Below are 21954 nucleotides of genomic sequence, written 5' to 3' on the forward strand. Positions count from 1 at the left end.
AAAGGGCATCCTATGTGGGCAGACTTTGCCTCCACCTCTATCTTTTCTTGCTTCTGAGGTATTACATTGATTGCTGCTTCCATGAATGTTTTTCTAAGGACGATGGGAATACCAGTCTTACGCACTTTCCTCATTGGAAGGAACTTGTGAAGTCTAAGTTCACGCCTTTAAAAAAAATACATACATGCACAGACAAAGAATTTGGCATGCAATTTCAAGGGCCTCACGTATTGCACTGATGAACCCAATGTCAGAAATCTCTGGTTCAGCTGAAGACACTTAGCATGGAACCACATATATGAAGAGCAATGTATGTCTGGTGCCAAGGATATAAGATAAACAGGTAAGACAGGAGTTGACAGACGGCTCCCTGGAGGAAGGGGAACAAGGGAACTTGAGCTTGAAGAAGATAGGAGGAGAAGGAGAGATGGAGCCAAGGTAAAAAAGTAGGTATGCATAAGGGATGGCGAGTATTTCTGTAGGGGAGCACTAAAAGAGTGAAGAAGCCATTCTATGGGGAAAATCTCTAATAAAAGTTTTGAAACCAAAACATATGAAGATGTTATCCTCTTAGAAATATTTATTTTCTATATATTCATTCTGTTATGCATGAATGACGAACTAGAGGAGGAAAGATTTGGACTAGATAACCCAGTAGGTAAACCATTATAGTGGTTTAGGGATGTGGGGAGCTGCAAGGAGACTAAAATACTGTAAACATGAATGGGAAGGAGGAGGCAAGGAGACATATTGTTTGGCTATCTCTGAGAAGACATCTAAATTGTTGGTGGATTCGTCTGCACAGGCTAATTGCTGTAACAAACAACCACAAATCTAACTGGCTTAACACAGTAAAAGTTTATTTCTCACTCGTATCACAGGACAATGTGAGTAAATAGAGAGGCTTGATCCATGCAGTCATTCAGGGCCCAGACTCCTTCTGCCTTGTGGCTCCAACACAATCCACATAGTCCTCCGTGAGATCCTCTGTATATGACCAGCGAATGAGGGCAGACAGACAGCGTGGAAGGTTGCATAGGAGCTTCTGCTGCAGGCCAGAAGATAAAAACACCTCTTCTACCTACATTTTGTTGGCCAGAACTCATTCATCTAACTGCTAGAAGGCTGGGATCTATAGCCTAGCTGCCCAGGAGGATAAAGAAAAGTTCCCTAGCTTCTAGAGCTGATTAGGAGGGAGAGGGATAGGAAGTCAAGATTGCCTATTCTCAGTCCTGGGGACTAGAAGATTGATGGGAACACCAATACGAAAAAAGAAAATTTAGAGAGGAAGGTACGAGAATTGCAGCTTGGCATTGTATATCCCTATGTCTAGTATTTACAGTAACCCAAGAAAGTTATAAAATAGATTTTGTTAAGACATTAGTCACACCATTATCCCAGAAGTTTGGCATCACAATTTGACTCTTTCTTATGTGATACAGGAAGTGATGTGATTAGGTATGACACCAAAAGCAGAAGCAACAAAAGAAAAAAAATAGGTAATGTGGAGGACACCATCAAAACTAAAAACTTTTGTGCATCAAAAGACACTATCAAGGGAGTGAAAAGGCAACCCACACAATGGGAGAATGAGAGAAAATATTTTACACATACCATAAGGGATTAATATCCAGAATACATAAAGAACTCCTAAACTCTACAACAACAAAAAATCCAAACGACCCAGTTCAAAAATGGGCAAAGGACTTGAATCGACATTTATCCAAAGATGTAGAAATAGCCAGTAAGCACATGAAAAGATGTAAAACGTCACTAATTATTACAGAAATATAAATCAAAACTACAATGAGATATCACTTAACACCCACTAGGATGGCTATTATCAACAACAACAAAGAAAGAAACAGAAAATAACAAGCATGGGCAAGGATGTGGAGAACTCAGAACCCTTGTGCATTGCTGGTGAGAATGTAACATGGTGCAGCTGCTGTTGAAAAGAGTATGGCTGTTCCTCAAAAAATTAAACATTGACTTACCATATAATCCAGCAATTCCACTTCAGGGTGTATACACAGAAGAAATGAAAATAGGGACTTGAACAGATATTTGTACACAAATGTTCACAGCAGCATTATTTACAATAGGCAAAAGGTGGAAGAAAGCCAAGTGTCTGTCAGAGGAATGGATAAACAAAATATGGTTTATACACACCACAGAATACTATTCACCTTTAAAAGGAAGAATATCTGGACAAATTTGACAACATGGATGATTCTTGAAAATGTTAAGCTATGTGAAATAATCCAGTCACAAAGGGACAAATATTGTCTGATTCCACTTATATGAGGCACATAGAGTAGTCAAATTCATAGACAGAAAGTGGAATAATGGTTGTGAGGGGCTGTGGGGAGGAAAGAATGGGGAGTGATTGTTGATTGGGCACAGAGTTTCAATTTGGGAGACAAAAGAGTTCTAGAGATGGATGGTGGTGATGGTTGCACAACCATGTGAATGCACTAATGCCACTGAACCGTACAATCAGAAATGGTTAAAACTAGTGTAAATGTATATAATGTAAATGAGTATACTTTACCATAATAAAAGAAGTAATGTGAGTAAGTTCATCTCCCTAAAAATGCAGAATATATGGAGAGTACCTGTTCAAACACAATTAACTAATGAAATGCTCTCTGAACCCTCTCAAGCACACAACTGCTGCACAGTAAATCCGTCACTGTATCAGTTCTTCATCCCAACCCTGCTTCTCCTGAGTCCTTCATCTCAGTCAATACATAGTCATTCTCCCAGGACCACGTGAGAAACCTTGACCTTATCTTTGCTTCCCCCAAGCCCTGACCCTTCCCTGTAAACCTCCAGGCCAACAGTCAAGTCTCTCAACTTGCCCTTCCCTTTTCTCTCGTGGCCCCAGACACTGCTTTCTGTTTGGCTTCCCAAAACCTTAGCTCACTGCCTGTCACATTGACAATCCAAACAGCCTCCACCCAAGGCCCCCACCTCTATGTCTCATCCAGGCTTCCTCTCACCATGGAGCCATCTTCCTACACTCAGGGCAAGGTCTGGTCTTGTTAATGGAAAGGGGTCCTGATCCAGTCCCCCAAGAGAGGGTTCTTGGATCTCATGCTAGAAAGAATTCTGGTCAAGTCCACAGAGTAAAGTGAAAGCAAGTTTATTTGGAAAGAAAAGGAATAAAAGAACAGCTACTCCATAGGCAGAGCAGCCCTAGGGCTGCTGTTTGGCTATTTTTATGGCTATTTCTTGATTATATGCTAAACAAGGGGTGGATTATTCATGAGTAGGAAAGGGCAAGGAATTCTTGGTACAGAGGGTTTCTGTCTTCCTTTTAGACTAGAGGTCCCCAACATTTTTGGCACCAAGCACCGGTTTCATGGGTTGGTGGTGGCGGGGGGAGGGTGGATCGTTTGAGGATGAAACTATTCCACCTTAGATCATCAGGCATTAGATTCTCATAAAGAGTGAGCAACCTAGATCCCTCAAATGCGCCATTCACAATAGGGTTGGCATTCCTATGAGAATTTAATACTGCTGCTGATCTGAGAGGAGGCGGAGCTCAGGCAGTAATGCTTGCTCACCTGCCACTCACCTCCTGCTGTGCAGCCCATTCTTAACAGGCCATGGACTGGTACTGGTCCTTGGCCTGGGGGCTGGGGACCCCTGTTTTAGACCATATAGGGTAACTTCCAGATGTTGCCATGGCATTTGTAAACTGTCATGGCACTGGTGGTTGTGTCTTTTAGCATGCTAATTCATTATAATTAGCATATAATGAGAAATGAGGACAATCAGAGGTCACTTTTGTCACCATTTTGGTTTGGGTGGGTTTTGGCTGGCTTCTTTACCGAGTCCTTTTTTTATCAGTGGGGTCTTTGTGACCTGTATCTTGTGACCGCCTATCTCATCCTGTGACTAAGAATGGCTAACCTTCTGGGAATGCAGCCCAGCAGCTCTCAGCCTTGTTTTACTCAGTTCCTGTTCAAGATGGAATTGCTCTGGTTAGAACATCTCTGACAATTTGACTCTCAGGTAGATGCTGTGCAAAGTGTTGTGCAAGTGTTAGTGTTGGATGAGGGTCATCTAGCCCTCACCCTATGCAGAGGCGCTTCCGCTGTGCCGCTTACAAGAAGCAAAATGAGGACTGGAGAGCTCCACGCATCATCTCAAGGTGACAGAGCTGGTAAGTGACAAAGCTCGGACTCCCATGGAGGCCACTGAACATCCACCAGTCATCTCAGCTAGCACCAGCTCAAGGATACCGTGTGTCTGGTATGGTTCTCAGTGCTCTACTCACAATATTTCCTGAAAACCTCACAACAACTCTATGAGTAAGGCTGTTACCATGTCCATTTTACACCCAAGGACATCAAGGTAGAGAGGTTAAATAACTTGCCCAAGTTCACCCAGCTGGCAGCGTGGAGCACAGATTCAAGGCCCAGGCAGTCAGGTTCCAGAGTTAGGCTCCTAGTCATTACACTACTTTGGCTCTGGCTCTTGGATCAACTGTGATAGCCAATCTCATAGGTTTAGGCCACTCTCCTCCAAAACCTACAGCATAAAGTCTACCTTCTGTAGCCTGAGAGTCACCCTCTTCTCCTAACACTGTGATCTCTCACCGGTCATCTCAGCTACACCCAACTATTCATGCAACCCTAAACACCTCACTCTGTTTCTCCATCCTGGGATGCCACCCATAAATACCTGATTAATTTTTACAAGGCTCAATAAACCGTCATCTACTCTGCAATGTTGTGATACTGTGATGTAAAATGACATACACAATTTGTCTTCATCCCCTGTTCCACTTGTAATGTCCTGAGGGGTAGGGATGATAGGAGCACCTTTTAATACAACATTTTGTTTTTGTCCCTGCTTCCTGGAACTGAGCTTCTAAAACTCTTGAATCTCCTGAGTGGTACAGGTGATGGGAGGTTTTTGGTTATTCATAACAAGCCCCTTTCAACTGGACCTGGGTTTATGTTAATGAGATGATGAATGGCTGAAAGCCCTGAGATACATGGCTCCAGGATGAGGCTGGTTGCTAGAGGAACTAACTCTGTGATTAAAGGGTTAGAACTTTCAACCCCTCCCCTCAACCTCCCGGGAGGGGAGGTGGGCTGGAGATTGAGTTAATCGCCAATTGCCAAGAATGTAATCAATCCTGACTACATAATGCAACCTCCATTATAAACCCTAAACACTAAGAGATTTGGACAGTTTCTGGGCTGGGGAACACACCCATGTGCTGGAGAGTGGCATACTCTAAACTCCATGGGGACAGAAGCTCCTGCACTTCGGACCTTTCTGGACCTCACCAGAAAGGTAACTAGGATGTCTCTTCATCTAATTATTCAGTTTTATCCTTTATAATAAGGTAAACAAATAAATTGTTTTCCTGAGTTTTGTGAACTATTATAGCAAATTATGAAATCTGTGGATGGGGTTGTGGGAACCCCTGATTTATAGCCAGTTGGTCAAAAGTGCAGGTCACCTGGATCTACTATTGGTGTCTAAAGTATGGGGCCTTCTTGTTGGACTTGTTGCCAAACAAAACCTGGGTCTGCTCACCTAGCATATTAAAGCCAAATATTTATACTGAGGTTTTGTAGCCAGAGAAAGGAGGGCACTTATTTGCACGGAGCCGAGCAAGGAGAATTGGGCAGCTCACTTTTTTATTTTTCTTTCTTTTTTTTTTTTTTTTTTTGAGACAGGATTGCACTCTGTCACCCAGGCTGGAGTGCAGTGGTGCAATCATAGCTTACTACAAACTCCAATTCCTGAGCTCAAGAAATCCTTGTGCCTCAGCCTCCCAAAGTGCTGAGATTACAGGCGTGAGCCACCGTACCCAGCCAGGCATCTCACATTTAAGACCCAACCTCCCCGATGGCTTACAAGCAAGTGTTTTTAAAGGCAGGGTCAAATTTTAGGAAAGCAGAAGTTACAAGCAAAATTGTAAATTAATACATAGAGGTTAGACATTGTTGTGGCCTTAAAAGGCAGGATATCTTGAAGCAGGGGCTTACAGGTTATAAAAGGATTTAAAGAGTCTCTGATCTGTGATTGCTCAAGGAAGCAAAGTTTTGTCTAAAAACTTAGGGCTAACAGAAGGGAATGCTAAGGTGGCCTGTGGGCATGGCTCTCTCTAGGCCCTTCAGGAAGACATTTAGAACTTAGAATGGCAGTCAGAGCTCATTCAGCCCTCAGTTTTCCCTAATCTAAGGTTTATGTGCCAGCAAATGGTCTTTTCTATTTGGTGGGTTCCAGGGGTTTTTTTGTTTTGTTTTTTGAGACAGAGTCTCATTCTGCCACCCAGGCTGGAGTACAGTGGCACCATCTTGGCTCACTGCAACCTCCACCTCTCGGGTTCAAGCAGTTCTCCTGCCTCACCCTCCGGAGTAGCTGGGATTACAGGTGCACACCACCATGCCCAGCTAAGTTTCATATTTTTAGCAGAGGTGGGATTTCACGCCGTTGTCCAGTCTCAAACTCCTGACCTCAAGTGATCCACCCACCTTAGCCTCCCAAAATTCTGGGATTGCAAGCGTGAACCACTGTGCCCCGCCCAGTGGAGTCCAGGTTTTTTAAACACAGGGACCTATGTTAGGATGTTACCTTTTGTTTTTATAGGAGACAAAATATCTTGTGACTCTAGCTCTTTTGGCTATTGTTTTAAGCCATTATTATCTTCTTTCTTATGAAGTTGCTCACTTACTTTATAAGGATAGTAAGGTGTCTGAAATTTTTCTTGAAGAAACTCAAGAGATTCCTTTATTTCTATGTTTGAGAGGACTGGCAGGCCCCCAAAAGGAGTCGCTGCTCCATCTCAGACTGATCCCTTAACCTGTGGGAACTGCACTAATTCCAGGTAGTAAATTTCAGAATCGAATTGACTCATTGAACACCCAGGTAGTGTCTGGAGAGTTGGAGAATTGGTTATTAGTAGGATACACCCCACACATTTGGTGTAAGAAGTGTTGTGAATGGAGGGAAAGTTTTCACTTAGATGCCCACCTTGATATCCAAGACTTCTTTAAAATTCATTCATTCAACCAAATGTATGAAGTACTTTCTGTAGCCAGGCTCTGTGTCAAGTCCTGGGGATGCACTGGTAACATAGTTCCCATCCTTAAAACAGTGTCAAGAAAATGCTACTTTTTTTCTTATTCAATGGCTCCTTGGATTATCATGAACAATTTATATGTCTTTGTCACTACATCATGGGCTCCCAGAGGTCAAGATGGTATCTTGTTAAACCCTGTGTTGCTTTTCTCGTACCTTGATCTTGGTAGATAAAAAATGCATTCAATGAATCAATGTTTGAATGACTCAGTGGGCCCTACTGAACTACAAATCTCATGAAATAAAACTTAGCCTCCAGTGATGAGTCATGAGCTGGAGGAATTGTCTTTCTGCAAAACTGGCCTCCGCATCGTCTCCTAGATTTGCTGCCTTAGTTTCACTACCATTCATTTGCATAGCAGTCAACATTTTACATAATATTTTCACATCCATCTTCTCACTTGATTCTCTATGGATGGGAAATGTAATCCTTTGCATTGGGTTGAAATTAATTTTCTATATGTTTCATAAGCATATTTTGATTGCCTCTGATTAGGTTGTCAAATCAAAGTCTTCTGAAATTAAACACAATATCCCTAGAGTAGTCATCTGGAGTGAGAGTGCCTGGGCTCAACGTGTCTTAGAGCTGAGTCTGCATCTGTGAAACGGGAGCACCAACCTCCTAGCGCCCTCGTCAGGTCTAAGGTAGACAACGGGAGTGCACACAGAACTTGGCTCCGAGTACATTCAATAAAGATGATAAAGGTAAGCTGTCTCTTTACTAATCAAAGTAGCAAGGCAAGAGCTATGCTGCTGAACAGATCAGGACACTGAAGCCCCAAGAATCTAAGTTTAAGTGACCTTCCCAAGTCCACAGAGTGAGTTTCCCTTAAAGCCAAACATGAAGGTTATTCTTAGGCCTTCAGCCTTCCCTACAAGCATAGTTCCTTACGGAATCATGCGCATTTCCCACCCTGATCCTAACTCAAGCTCTAGACTACCCTTCCACATTCCAAAACTTACCGCTTCCTAGATCTGAGGGATTCAATCGGAAGTTCCAGTTCAACATTCCAATTTGAAAGACATGATGTTTTCCACTGGTTTGCAATTAATTTGCTGTAATTTACACCAGTGTATTTTGATTGCTTTTGATTAAGTTTAACAAACTAAAGAAGTTTGCTGAAATTAAACATCAAAGTACACAATCCTTTTTCTGAGGCACCTCGTGCATAATTATCAGCCTTGTCATTCTTGCTAAATATATCCATTATATGGCAGCCCCTGTGCCTGGGTAGTGGTAATTAATATAGAATCCCAAAATCAATTCCAGAGAAATCCTCTAAAATCAAGGGAAGCTCATTTGCATAACTTCTAAAATGCATGAATGAATTGTTTTGAAACCGGGATGAAAAGAAAGGGGTCTTTACAGGTCAGGGTTTCTTTGTAAAAATAAATAAATAAAACTGGCTGCATACTTAATGTTGGGTTGGTTGCAAAGAAAAATAGGTCTTTGGTGGAAAATATGAATAAATAGGTAAATGGCTCTTTGGAGCCGTCGCTTTATAGAAAGCCTCACCAAAATTAAAGGCTAAGAATTAACCACCCAAGCAACTAACATGCTGAGAAAAGTTCACAGGCAGCTTTGTGGCATTGCCGAAAATGATGAAACTAAAGTTAATATCATTTTATTAAAATGTGGGAAAATCATTTAAATATTTTTAAAGGGGAAAAAAAAGACTTCCCCATGCATCCAATTATTTGTTTATTTTCATCTAGGGAAATAGAGGGGAAAAGCCCAGAGTCAGAACACAGCAGTCTGGCTGCAAAACTCTCTCTGCTGCTTAGAAGCAGAGCGACTCTGGGCATAGGACCTAATCTGCTGAAGCTCCATGTCCTCACTGAACAATAGGGCAAGCTGGCTGTATGCCCAGCTCATTCTGAGGGGTGGAAGATACCGAGCATGTGAAAATATCATGGCAGGGCCAGGTGCAAGGTGAGCACCCAGCTAGTGCTCCTGCCCCGTAGTGCTCAGTCCCTCTAGCTGCAGCTCCTCTCCATGCACATCAATTATTCATGATAATAATAAGAAACAGAATAACTAATATTTATCAAGAGCTTATCAGACCCTCTGCTAAGCACTTTTCCTGCATTATCATCTTTAATCCTCCCAATAACCCTATGAGAAAGTTACTGTAAGTATCATCCTTTTCTAAAAGTTTAAACAACTTTTCGAATGAGGAAACGAAACCCCAGAGAGAGCAGCCAGCTAAGTGACAAAGCTGGTTTCTGAACACACGGGCTCGTGTATTTGTTCATTGCATTACGTGGTGGCCCAGGGGGACGGATTTCCAACCTGGACATGCATAGATGAGCTTCAGGAGGCAATAAAATCTCTGGAACAATATAGAAAAGTTTAGTATGTGTGCATTTTGTGGGGAAGTGTCCAAAAACATTCATCTGCTTCTCAAAGGAGTTCTTGACCCTCAAAAGGCTAAGAGGTCCTATACTCAATGTTTTCCATTGAACCAGACCCCATGGCCCAGACTGCTTTGCTATTTGAATTGTGGTCCACGGACCAGCAGCATCAGCATCATCTGGGGGCAAAGGCAAATCTTGGGCTTCATTGCAGACCCACTGAATGAGAATCTTCCCAGGAGATTCCCTGCCCCTAATCCAGCCTGTGGAGCAAGGGGGGCTGCCTGGAGGAAATGACATATGAAATAAGTCCCAAAGATGAGACAGAATCAGCCAAATGGCAAGGAGCTAGGTGAGGACAATTCAAGCAGAGGAAAATGCCCGGCCACAGGCATAATGAATGCAGTCTCACTCTGTTGCCCAGGCTAGAATGCAGTGGTATGAACACAGCTCACTGCAACCTTGACCTCCTGGGCTCGAGAGATCCTGCCTCCTCAGCCTCCCAAGTATCTGGGACCACAGGTATGCGCCACCATGGCAGGCTAATTTTTTTTCCTTTTTGTAGAGACGGGGTCTCACTGCGTTGCTCAAGCTGGTCTCAAACTTCTGCCCTCAAGTGATCCTCCCACCTCGGCCTCCCAAAGTGCCACTATTACAGGTGTGAGCCACCATGCCCAGCAGAGAAAATATAAAGAGAAGAAAGAGGAAGTCCCTCTCCTCAAGGAGCCTGCATTCACAGTGAGGATGGCGGAATATGCATGAAAAGAGAATAGTGCCTCTCTCCCTCTGGAAGATGCTGAACATAAGCACCTTTGCCAAACAGTTCTCCTTTGAAGCCAGCCTTGTGGCTCACCTGCCAATCATTGCCACCACAAGAACTGGGGACGTTTAACATGAGGTTGGCTGCCTTCCTCCCTCAACTATGAGGCTGCTGCCCAACCAGGGTGGGGAATGGGCCTGGGACTCCCCTCCCTCTGCAAAGCTCCCTTCACTCCCACATGGTGTCCTGCTCCGCCCAGAAGGAGCGTCCTTCTCTAATTCTCAGGAAGGCACCTCACAGGCTGGTGGCTGCCCCGGCTCACACAGAAGCTTCAGAAAAGACCAGTTCAGGACTCTGCTTGGGAAACAGAAATGAGAAGGAGAAATTTCATTTTGTGAGCACCTAGCATGGGCCATGCACTGTGCTGCACACCATACAAGCATTCTCTAATTTAATACCCACAACAACTCAGTGTACTCAGGGTTTTTAAATCTCTACGCATGAGAAAAACTGAGGCATAGAGAGGTGGGATGGATTCCCAAGTTGTGGGTGGCTGAAGGGTGCAAATGTGATAGAACCTGGATCCCCCTACTCCAGCCCAGCTCCCATCTCCCCAACTTGGCAAGGCCAGGTCTCACACTGCCACTTCCTGTTTCTTCTTTTATAGCAAATGTTAAAAGAGAAAGTAAAATCAATGAGAAATAATAAGCGTTAAAAAATGGCTCCATAAAAAGGCAAACTTAAAAACAGTAAAAACAAGAGTACGGCTTTAAAAAATGATTGGGCAGAATCAGCACTGGGGGCTAGGAGAGGAGATTCATCTGAATTTTTAAATCTCAAACAAGAAAACTGACCTGAGAGGCAACTCAGAGGTCCAGGGAAGGAAGCACATGTTTTGAAAGATGGAGAAAGTTTTTTTTAGAGGTTGTAACCCAACTCCTACCTTCCCTTCATCTTAGTGGGCAAAGTTAGTGTTCATTGAAGTAGTACAGGAAGCTTCCTGGAGGAGGTGGCCTTTTAGCTGAACTTTGAAGTTGGGCTTTGGTTTTGAAGGGAAGTCTCCTCAGAAGAAGAGAATTATAAAGAACAAAGACATAAAGGCAAGAGATGATGTAAACTTTTAGAGGGATTAAGTACCAATCAGCCTGATTGGGGCGAGGAATTCCCCTAGGGAAGGGGTGATATGGAGGGGTCAAGAGTTGGTTTGGGACCAGCAGAGGAGAACCTCAAGCCCAATCCAGGAGTTTGGATCAAGGTTAGGCAGCTGTTCCCCACAGAACAAGGATAGAGGGCTAAAGGGCCACTCTAAGAAGCCTCAGGGGCACCTGTGGCTTTGTCCCAGCTGACAGGGCTGAAGGACAGACTCGCTGACTCAAGGTCATAAATCATGTGAGAGACTCAAGCAGTGCCAGGCCCTGAGGGAGCTGAGTCCTTTGCTGCATAAGGACTTGGCCCAGTTTCGCTCCCCCGGAGTGACTGTGTGTCACAAGGATGCAAAACTCCTTTACGGAGAGACAATTCTTCTTGGCAGGAAGTGAGAAGTCTGGCGGGGTTGCTGACTGGCTTCTCCTCTGACTAGGGGATGGGCCTGGGGAGATAGCTCACTGATGGCAATGGGAGTGGCAGAGGAAGGGAGGGAAAGCATACGAGGGTGATGGCGGAGAAAGGACAGAGGGAGGAACATCCCTAGGAACTGGGGATGGGCTTCCAGCAGGTGAAGGTCCTATGGGTAATGTCCCTCTCTTCCACCTCCACCACTCACACAAACCTACAGACACACTCATTCATACACTCAAAACACACACACAGACACATGCACACTCACACGTGTTATCAGCCAAGCTTCAGCTCAGATTAGTTTGCATCAGCCTCAGCAAAATTAGTTCCCCAAAAAAAGTCAGTGCAGTGACTTTTTCACAAAGCTACATTTATTCAATTTAAAGGACTATATATGTCATTCCAAGATTATGTTGTTTCTCTCTTCTTTGATTTGGGGTGGAGGGGGATGTTAAACTATTCGTTCTTTCTGGGAAGGGTGGTAATAATAGATAGCAGGGGTTTGTTTGTTTTTTTCTTTGTGTTCTTTCTTGACAAAACACAAAGCTGGTAACCCTGTATTGATTTCCAACTTTGACTGTTTCTTACAGTCTGTGAACTCCAAAGCCAGGAAATCATTGCCCTAGGTGAAACCACAGTTTCTGGAACAGACCAAAGCCCATCCTGCCTCCAGGCCTTTGTGCTAGAAGCACCTTTCCCCTTTGTCTCCCTCAACATGGACTGGGCTGGTACCCTCTGATTGTTCATTCCCTCCGATGTCTCCAGCTCAGAGTCTCTTCTCTGGCAAGCCCCTCTGGGTTCTGTGCCCTCTGAGCCCACGTCAGCAACACCACCTAAGGGGTGGACGGTCCGGCAGAGTCCACGGGTGATGGAAAGTTTTTCTGATAGTGAAGGACTTAGTCTCTTACAGTGATAGAACGGGCTTATTAGCAATCTGACCTCCACACGGTGCTAAATCCAATCTCCCTTGGTGCATAGCAGATCTCTTAACGGCAGCTTAGACAGATTCTATAACTTTCTGGTCGATTCTGATTATTAAAACCTCAGTTCATCTTAAGCTTCAATCTGGGTCCATTTTAAAGCCCTTTCCCTCCCCAGCCCTGGACAGCTTTCAGCCCAGGACCTGAAGGAGCAAGAGGCTGTGGCTGGCCTTCCTTTTCCTCTCCCCAGAGTCCTGGTTAGAGAGGTGAGGACCACCTGAAGATCCCCTCTCCCTCTTCTCCTGTGTTGGGGTGGGGAGGCAGAATGAGAGGCAACGTCTTTCTAACTGGCTGCCTTCCAAGGGCAGGGAGGTTGTTATGAACCAAACTGAATCCCTACCAAAATTTGTTCATTGAAACCCTAACCCCCAGTGTGACTGTATTTAGAGATAGGGCCTGTAATGTGGTGGATTAAAGTTAAATATGGTCATAAGGATGGAGCCCTCATCCTATGGGACTGATGTTCTTTTAAGAAGAAAAAGAGACAACAGAGATCTCTCTCTTTCTCTCCCTCTCTCTCTGAACACAGGAAAGACCAGGTGAGGATGTAGTCAGAAGGCAGCTGCCTGCAAGCCAGGAAGGGAGGCCTCACCAAAAACCAACCCTGCCAGCACCTTGATCTTAGACTTCTAGCCTCCAGAACCATGAGAAAATAAATGCCTGTTTTTTAAGCCACCCAGTCTGTGTTATCTTGTTAGGGCAGCCTGAGCTAAGAAAGGGTTCTTCTGGGTCTCTCTCCCTGCCTCAGCCTGGCTCCGTGGACTGTGGGCCACCTTTGTCTGAGTGCATAGTTTATTTCAGGGCATTTCACGCCAGTTAGGTCCTTTCTGGGTCACGACCAGGTGTGCTGAGGTTAGGGACAATTCTATAACATTACATGGCATGAAGTAAGGAAACAGCTTTTTTGGAGAAAGGGAAAACTTAGCAAGTCGAAGCTGACCAGAGAAAAGAAGGAAGGTACAGACTTCCTTCCCATCGCCCCACCGAGGTGCCCAGGCTGGACCTGGAAGTGTGTCCCATTGCAGCGGACACCGTCCTCCAGTCGGCTCTCCCTTTGAATTGAGCAGATGTGGAGCAACATGGTTGATGGTAAAAGAGATTGCTCTGGTGCCAAGTAGGTTGAGGGGTGCCTACTGTTTACAGAACTGACTGGGGAAGCCAGACACCCAGCACCTGGAGGGTTCCTGGAATCACTTTCTTGACAATCTTGCTTGTTGTGCCGTGGGTGGTGTCTAGACTGGACTGGCCCTCCATTGCTGATGACAGGGAGGGCAAGGGGGTCTCCCTCCCACCCTCTTGAGGTCCATGCCCTCAACCCTTCCCCGGCCAGGACTCCCCTCCTTAAGCTCCTGCCTCCTGCCCTACCCTCCAGGGTCCTTCACCTGAACCCCAGGACCTCGGCAGGGCAGCCACCACACCCACCGTCCGGAAGAACTCTGTCCCGCTATGTAGACTCTCCCAGCTGCCACCCAAGGCTGCTGCAGCCAATCCCCCCTCTACCAGAGACTCCAAGGAAGAAGCAGGCATCAGAGTCCAGGCTCTTTTTCACCTCTAACTCCCGCAACATGCACCAGCTGCCTCACACCCCATTCCTATGATCCCCCAGGGTGAGCCTGGCAGTGCCCCAGCTCCACAGGAATCCAATGGAGGAGACAGCATGTACAGACCTAGTTTCTAGGAGTGCTGTCTTATCCCTCATCGCTGCCTCTAGAAAAGGACGCTCTCCTACCCAGACAAAAAAGGAAGACAGAACTCCCCACAGACCAATGAGCCACAACTGCCAGGTCCTCCTCTCGGCTCACAGGTGGAGGAGATGGAGGCTGGGGCCATGACTGGTGACAGCTCAGCCAGTTCTTTTACCTCTGAGTAGGCCTCAGGGGACGTGTGGACAGATCTGGGCCTGAGCCATCCATTCTGAGCCACAGTAGAAGCCCCATGGACACACGGACATCCCATTGCAGGGGAGCCCTGGCAGGAAGATGGGCCATTGAGAAGAGAAGGCTTAGTGGATGTCACTCAGTTCCCACCCATTCCCATCCCTCAAGGGCTGGCCCAGACCCCACAGCCCTCTGGAACCTGCTGTCCATCCTCCCATCTGCCAGGGATGAAAATGCTCTCATCACTTGGACATGCCCTAAGCCCAGGGAGGACTGATGAGAATACAAACACGAGTCGCCATGTGCTATGGGCTGAACTGAATCCCTCCCAAATTCCTGTGTTGAAGCCTTAATCCCCTGTACCTCAGAATGTGATGATTTGGAGATCAGCCCTCTAAAGAGGTAATTAAGGTGAAATGAGGTCACTAGGCTGGGCCATGATCCAATGTGACTGGTGTCCTCATAAGGGGGTGATGAGGATGACACACACAGAGGGCAGACCACATGAGGATACAGCAACAGGAGACGTCTGCCAGCCAAGGAGAGAGGCCTCAGAAGGAACCAATCCTGCCAGCACCTTGATCTTGGACTTCCAACCTTCATAACTATGAGAAAATAAGTTTCTGTTGTTTAAGGCCCCCAGTCTGTGACTTCATTATAGTGCTCTTGTGAACTGACATGCCACACCTCTTGGTGAGAGACAGATGTGAAGCCCTTTACCTCACTTGACCTCATTTGAGCGTCATTAGCACTCAATCTTGAATCAGGGTGAAGATACGCATGCAGAGCAGAGGTCACTGTCCCCATTTCAGAGTTGGAAAGGTTGAATCTCAAAGCCATTCTGGGAGAACATGGGGCCTTCCCATATCCTGGTCCAGGGCTCCTTCCTCTTGGCCATGTTTCCTCCCTGTTGGCTTTGACCTGGGCAGCCATGCTTATGTACTATAGGGGCTCAGGCCACTCCCCAGCATCCACTGAGCCTTAGAGGAGGTCAGCTCCTTCTCCAGCCACATGCTGCCCTCCCTCACACTGCACCATCCAGGCTGCTCTTAGCAGTCAGCCACTCTGACAGCCATTCTGGATATCATCATCTCACTGAATGTCCATGTCCACCTCTCCCTGCAAGATCATCCTGCATGGGGCTTGGATGTTGACAACAAGCTGAGCCTGTGTGCATGGAGCTACTGGATGTTAACGACATGGTTAGAAGATAGGGGCAGTAAGAAAGCTCAGTTAGTGAGAGAGACACTGGCATCGCCAACCCTAGGGTTTGGAAAAGGAGAACACCAAGAGGGGTGCTGCGGAGCAGGGCTAGAAAGAAGGGGAGGGCAGAAACTCAAGAAGAAAGAAAGAGGGGAGAAAAGAAGGAGAGAGGGAGAGGGATATGAAAGATAACGGGAAGAGTCAGGCTGTCCCTGGTAGGGAAAACCAACATGGCAGAGCAAGAAAAGTCCTCCACACCCTATTCCAGCCCCGTGGGTGTCAATGCAATCTGTGATGTGCAAAGAACCTCTCTGATCTTAAGGAGTTACAAAACACCAGGGAGGGGATTACTTTGTGCCTGCCCTCAGCCTTCGCTTCTCTTATTATCTGCAACAGACTACATAATTATGCCCCCCACACCAAATTTCCATAAGCTGAAATCCTAAACCCCAAGGTGATATTAGGGGTGAAACCTTTGGGGGGCTGCTGAGGTCATGAGGGTGGAGCCTTCATGAATGGGACTAGTGCTATTATAAGAGGCCCCAGAGTTATCCCTCTCCTATTCCACCATGAAGGCTCAGCAAGGAGGCACCATCTATGAACCAGGAAGTGGTCCTTGCCAGACACCAAATCTGTTGGTGCCTTGATCTTGGACTTTCCAGCCCCCAGAACTGTGAAAAATAAATATCTGTTGTTTAGAAGCCACCCAGTCTATGGTATTTGGTTATAGCACCCCAAATAGACTAAGACTCTATTCCTTCCTTGTCCTTAATATTCTTCTCCGCTTTTCATTCCCCTTTTCCTCACCAACCCTGCAGCCCCCACCCCTCTCCTTGGCAGAACAAATCCACATTTTCTTCTATTGATTTGCTCTCTCTCTGCATAAAGCATGCAGAACAAGCATAGTGCACAATGTTCTTTCTGTTGGGCGGCTGTGTGGCTTGATGAATGTGTGAAACAGACGCTGGCTGCTGTACAAAGCCTGACGGCAGGGCATGCATATCTTCACTATGATTCAGACGCTTGCATTCAATTGTGTATTTACACAGGCTGGGGATATTTATAGACAAGAGCATCCATAGACTGTGGCTTACAGTGGCCTTGGCCCTTTGACCTGAAATCGAAGGGGACCTCACAGAAATTATGCCACCTATTCTTGAAACAGTTCTAAAAGGGAATGAGAAGAAATGTTTTCCCTGCTTTTCTAGGCAAAGACTGCTCAGAAGGACAATATTACCAGCTATCATTTACTGAGTAGCTATTACGGACTAGGGTTTTACATATGTTACATCTCATCTTTTTAACAAATCTCTGAATAGATATTTGTATCCATAGTTTACAGACAAGGTTCAAATAGGTTAAGAAACTAGCTGAGGTTCAGATAGGTTAAGAAACTTCTCCTGAGTCCGACAGAAGTCATCGGTGAATCCAAGGCCAGAGCCTGTGCTCTTTCTGAAATACCATGGAGGGGGGTTCATATCACCTTAAACACAGAAGCCAGCCACAGCCAGTTTGTCTGTTCCTCACCATGAAATAGAAACTTGCCTCATCTTCATACATCTTTGTATTCTCCAAGCCTAGCACATTTTTCTGTGTACAAAAGATGCTCGATATATGGTTATGGATAATGAGAAACCCATACAGGCAAACAAAATCTTGATTAACCAGAATCCTGCCAACTGAAACTCTCAAGTAACTAAAATAAAATTGTAGAGCTTCTATTTTAAGTGAAACAAGCAAATCACAGCACAATAAACTTGTATCTGACTGTCATTTCAGGTCAATGGACTAGGTAGGCAGTTGAATGGGTGCATGGAGGAACGCAGGCATGCTTGCAGTGGGTCAGTGTCCTGCCCAGCCTGTGTATCCAGTTGCTATCTTGCTCAGAGAGAACTGATAGATATGAGCCTGACCCCAAGGCCCAAGAAAACTATTATTCAACAGAATCAAGAGTCAGGACTGGGGACCTATTATGTGCTTGGAATTGCACCACATGTTGAAGGGAGTATAGAATTATAATTATGTTCCTAACATGTACATTACATTATAGTAATGGAGGCAGAAAATGGTCAGAAAACTTCAATAGTCAGGGTGGAAATGCACAGTATATTGAATTGACTCTTAGTTAACTTGACAATTCAATTACCCAAGTTAACCAGTCTCAGTTAATCAAGGTTACAATGCAATTGAGATTCACCCTACAGATTACTTGTACCCTGATGACCAAATGTTCCATAAATGTGTCCTTCCTCAATGTAAAATGGAAGTGTAGCTTTCACTTCTCGTCAGTTTCACCCACTGGCCGCTTGTATCAGTGGCTCCTCAAATCCCTAATACAGCCCTATGTTTCTGAGCATGAGGAGGGGGTGAGAAGAGACCAGGCTGCAGAGTCAGCCAGGCCTGAGCTTGACCTGGACCATCTACTTAGTACTGCATGACACTGGGAAAACTTATTTGCCCTTCAGGGCCTCAATTGCCTCACCTTTAAAGTGGGGATGACAACACTTACTCCCTTGAGTTATTTATTTACTCATGTAATAAATACAGCAAGGTTCTCACCTTGCTGTAGATAGGTTTTAAGGAGGTTGATGAGATTACATTAGAGAAACAAGCTGAAGGTTAAAACTGATAGCAAGAGAAGAAAGGGAATTAAGGTAGGGATAATCAAAAGCTGGAATCGAGGCTGGAAAAAGTGAGGATGACAAAGATCTAGGAGTTGCCCATGCACATGACCCCAAGCATCATAGAAACCAGTGTGAAAAGGAAAGGCTGATCTTTTATACAACTCACAGGGTTCCTAAGAGAAACACCAGGTGATGAGGACAGAGATGCACTTGGCCCTGAGAGCAGAGGGGAAAATGCCTTCTTCTTAGACACCTCTTAAGGAGGCCTCTACATTATGTGATGAGCAACATCGTTGAAGTAAACACCCCATTTTCTTTTCAACCACTCCAGTGTGGGCTGGGAGCATCCCATCAAAGCCTCATTCAGTAAAAGCTGCTGAATTCAGGGGAGAGGTCAGGGGAAGGGCAGAGTGATGAGATTTCAGTGCCCAACTCCAGTGGTACAACTTGATCTGGGACACATTTTAGACTATATAAACTTTAGACTCCAAATTGTCACTTGAAAAATTCTTTAAGGTATCGTTTCTCTTAGCTGAGCTCTTTTTTCTTTTCTAACTCAATTTTCAACAATGAGTTCAGTGTTGTTTACTCCTCAAAAGCACCTGTGGTGCCACAAGCCTGGGCTGCCCATCAAACCCAAGCACCTCAACCAGCAACAGAGCCAAGAGTAAATGTGAAGTCCTCTTATTGGAGCTGAGTTGAGCATCCCTCAAGGAGAAAGCCTGAAGGAAGCCATCCCTCCTCCAATTGACAGTGCCATCCAAAAGGCAAGGCCAAGATTCTCCTTTGTAAAGGAGTCTTGGGTCAATTCCAGCATGTAGATAAACGGGTAAGCAAGGCTACACCATAGATAATGGCCATAAGGATTTCAGTCTGGAATTTTTTTTTCAATTTCATTTAATTTTAAGTTCTGGTATACATGTGCAGAACAGGTAGGTTACATAGGTAAACATGTGCCATGGTGGTTGACTGCACCTATAAACCCATCACCTAAGTATTAAGCCCAGCATGTATTAGCTATTTTTCTTGATGGTGTCCTTCCTGTCACCCTCCTCCACCAGGCCCCAGTTTGTGTTGTTCCCCTCCGTGTCCATGTGTTCTCATTGTTCAGCTCCCACTTACAAGTGAGAACATGCAGTGTTTGGTTTTCTGTTCCTGTGTTTGTTTGCTGAGGATAATGGCTTCTAGCTCCATCCATGTCCCTGCAAAGGACATGATCTCATTCCTTTTTACGGCTGCATAGTATTCCATGGTATATTTCTACCACATTTTCTTTATCCATTCTATCATTGATGGGCATTTGGGTTGATTCTATGTCTTTGCTATCAAGAATAGTGCTGCAATGAACATATGTATGCATGTATCTTTGTAATAAAACGACTTATATTCCTTTGTGTATATGCCCAGTAATGGGATTGCTGGATCAAATGGAATTTCTGGTCCTAGATCTTTGAGGAATCACCGCACTGTCTTCCACAATGGTTGAACTAATTTACATTCCCACCAACAGCATAAAAGCATTTTTATTTCTTCACAGCCTCGCCAGCATCTGTTGTTTCTTGAATTTTTAATAATTGCCATTCTGACTTAGCCTGGAATTTTTTAAGTTGATATGCACAAGAGCAAAATGTATAGGCTTTCAAAGCAAACACTTACATATGCCAAGCTATTCTCAGGACCCTACCTACAATAAGTCACATAAGCTCACCAAGGAGGTGGGACCTATTATTATTCACAGTGTACAGAAGAAGAAAATGAGCCACAGGACCACACAGCTAACAAGTGGCAAAACCTAGACTTGAACACAAGCAGTTGGAAGCAAAGTTCATGCTCCTAACCACACACTATTTTTGCTTATTAAGCAGTTGAAGTACTAGAAAAATCTACCAAAATTAGAAATGTTGTTTTCGTGATTGTTGCTCTGGAGGGCTCCTTCCAATAGTTTACTAGTAGTTATCAGACCTCTTGTCTCTCCAGTCCACTCCGAGTTCAAGGCAGTAGAAAGTGTGATCTGAGTATAAACGATGTGTGTCTTCCCATTCATCATAGCAGCGGGCTCGTGCCCCACTCATCCATGTGGGATATCAAATAATTAAGAAACAAATTGAAATGACGGGGTTCAAAACACTTCCCTGATTTTACTGCTGCATCTACTGCCCCTGACTGTGATTATAAAATAATAGTATCAAGTATGTAGAAGCATCAAGAACTGTGGGTCTTTGATGAGCTCATGTATTCGTTCTTAATCAATACGAAGGCTTGGGAAGAGTCAACCAAAACCGCACATGATCGGATATTGCTCCTGGTGGACTTCACCACCAGGTGGTAATTGGTTAAAAACATGGTCTGTGGTTGAAAGACCTATCAAAGAGCCTGTCTGCTTCTCACATAAAACAGTGGCCTGGAAACCCCAGGCTTCATGCTCATTCATCAAGCATACATTATCTATAAAATATCCAAAAACTGATAAATCTTTCAGGAGAAGTAAAGAGATGTCTTCTGTGTGTGTGATGGGATAAAATACAATCATTGATTCAATAAAAGTGAGCAAGATATTATGGCTCGGAACCCAACTTTCAGAAAGTTTATTTGGCCAGGCACAGTGGCTCATGTCTGTAATCCCAGCACTTTGGGAGGCCGAGGTGGGGGGACTGCTTGAGGATAGGAGTTCAAGACCAGCCTGGCCAGCATGGTCAAACCCAGTCTCTACTAAAAAATACAAAAATTAGTCAGGCATGGTGGTGCATGCCTATAATCCTACATACTCAGGTGACTGAGGCATGAAAATCACTTGAGCCTAAGAGGCGGAGGTTGCAGTGAGCTGAGATCACCCCACTGCACTCCAGCCTGGGCGACAGAGTGAGATTCTGTCTAAAAAAAAACAAAAAGAAGAAAGTGTATTAACAGCTCTGGGTACAAAAGATCTTTCTCTGGTGTTGTATTCAGCAACAGGTTTTAAATTAACTATACAAAGTGAGGGGCTGGACCAAGAGCAAATTAGTCTGCAAAAATTGGAACAGATGCTTTTAAGCCTCCAACTCTCAACTGGAATCAGTGCCCCAGAGTCTTACTCCCCACGTTTGTGCCACAGGTAATTGTCCTAAAATCTGTTTTTATTGCCAGAACTATCAACCACATTAAGGTCATCTCACTAAATTTTACTACTACTAAATGTTTTTGAACCAATGTAAAATTTATAACCGACTTTAAATTTGATAAGGTCCCAGTTGGACGCTTCTGATTTTTTGTTTGCAAAGGTCTTCACCAATTCAGACACCATTTTTCCACCCCTTTAAAAAGTTCTTTTCAAACTAGGGAGGATAAAGCTCATTTTTACTGAAACACTTGGTACCTAAACCCAACTTTACATTTTCTACATTCTGCTAGGAAGTGAGACATCTTCCTTAAGGGCTCAGAGATGAAATATGTTGAAATCCCAGAAAGTCAGAAAGCTCTTCTGCCTGTCCTACACTTCCCAACCTCTT

The sequence above is a fragment of the Symphalangus syndactylus genome, chromosome 10 (genome assembly GCF_028878055.3).
Source record: "Symphalangus syndactylus isolate Jambi chromosome 10, NHGRI_mSymSyn1-v2.1_pri, whole genome shotgun sequence".
Classification (NCBI taxonomy): Eukaryota; Metazoa; Chordata; class Mammalia; order Primates; family Hylobatidae; genus Symphalangus; species Symphalangus syndactylus.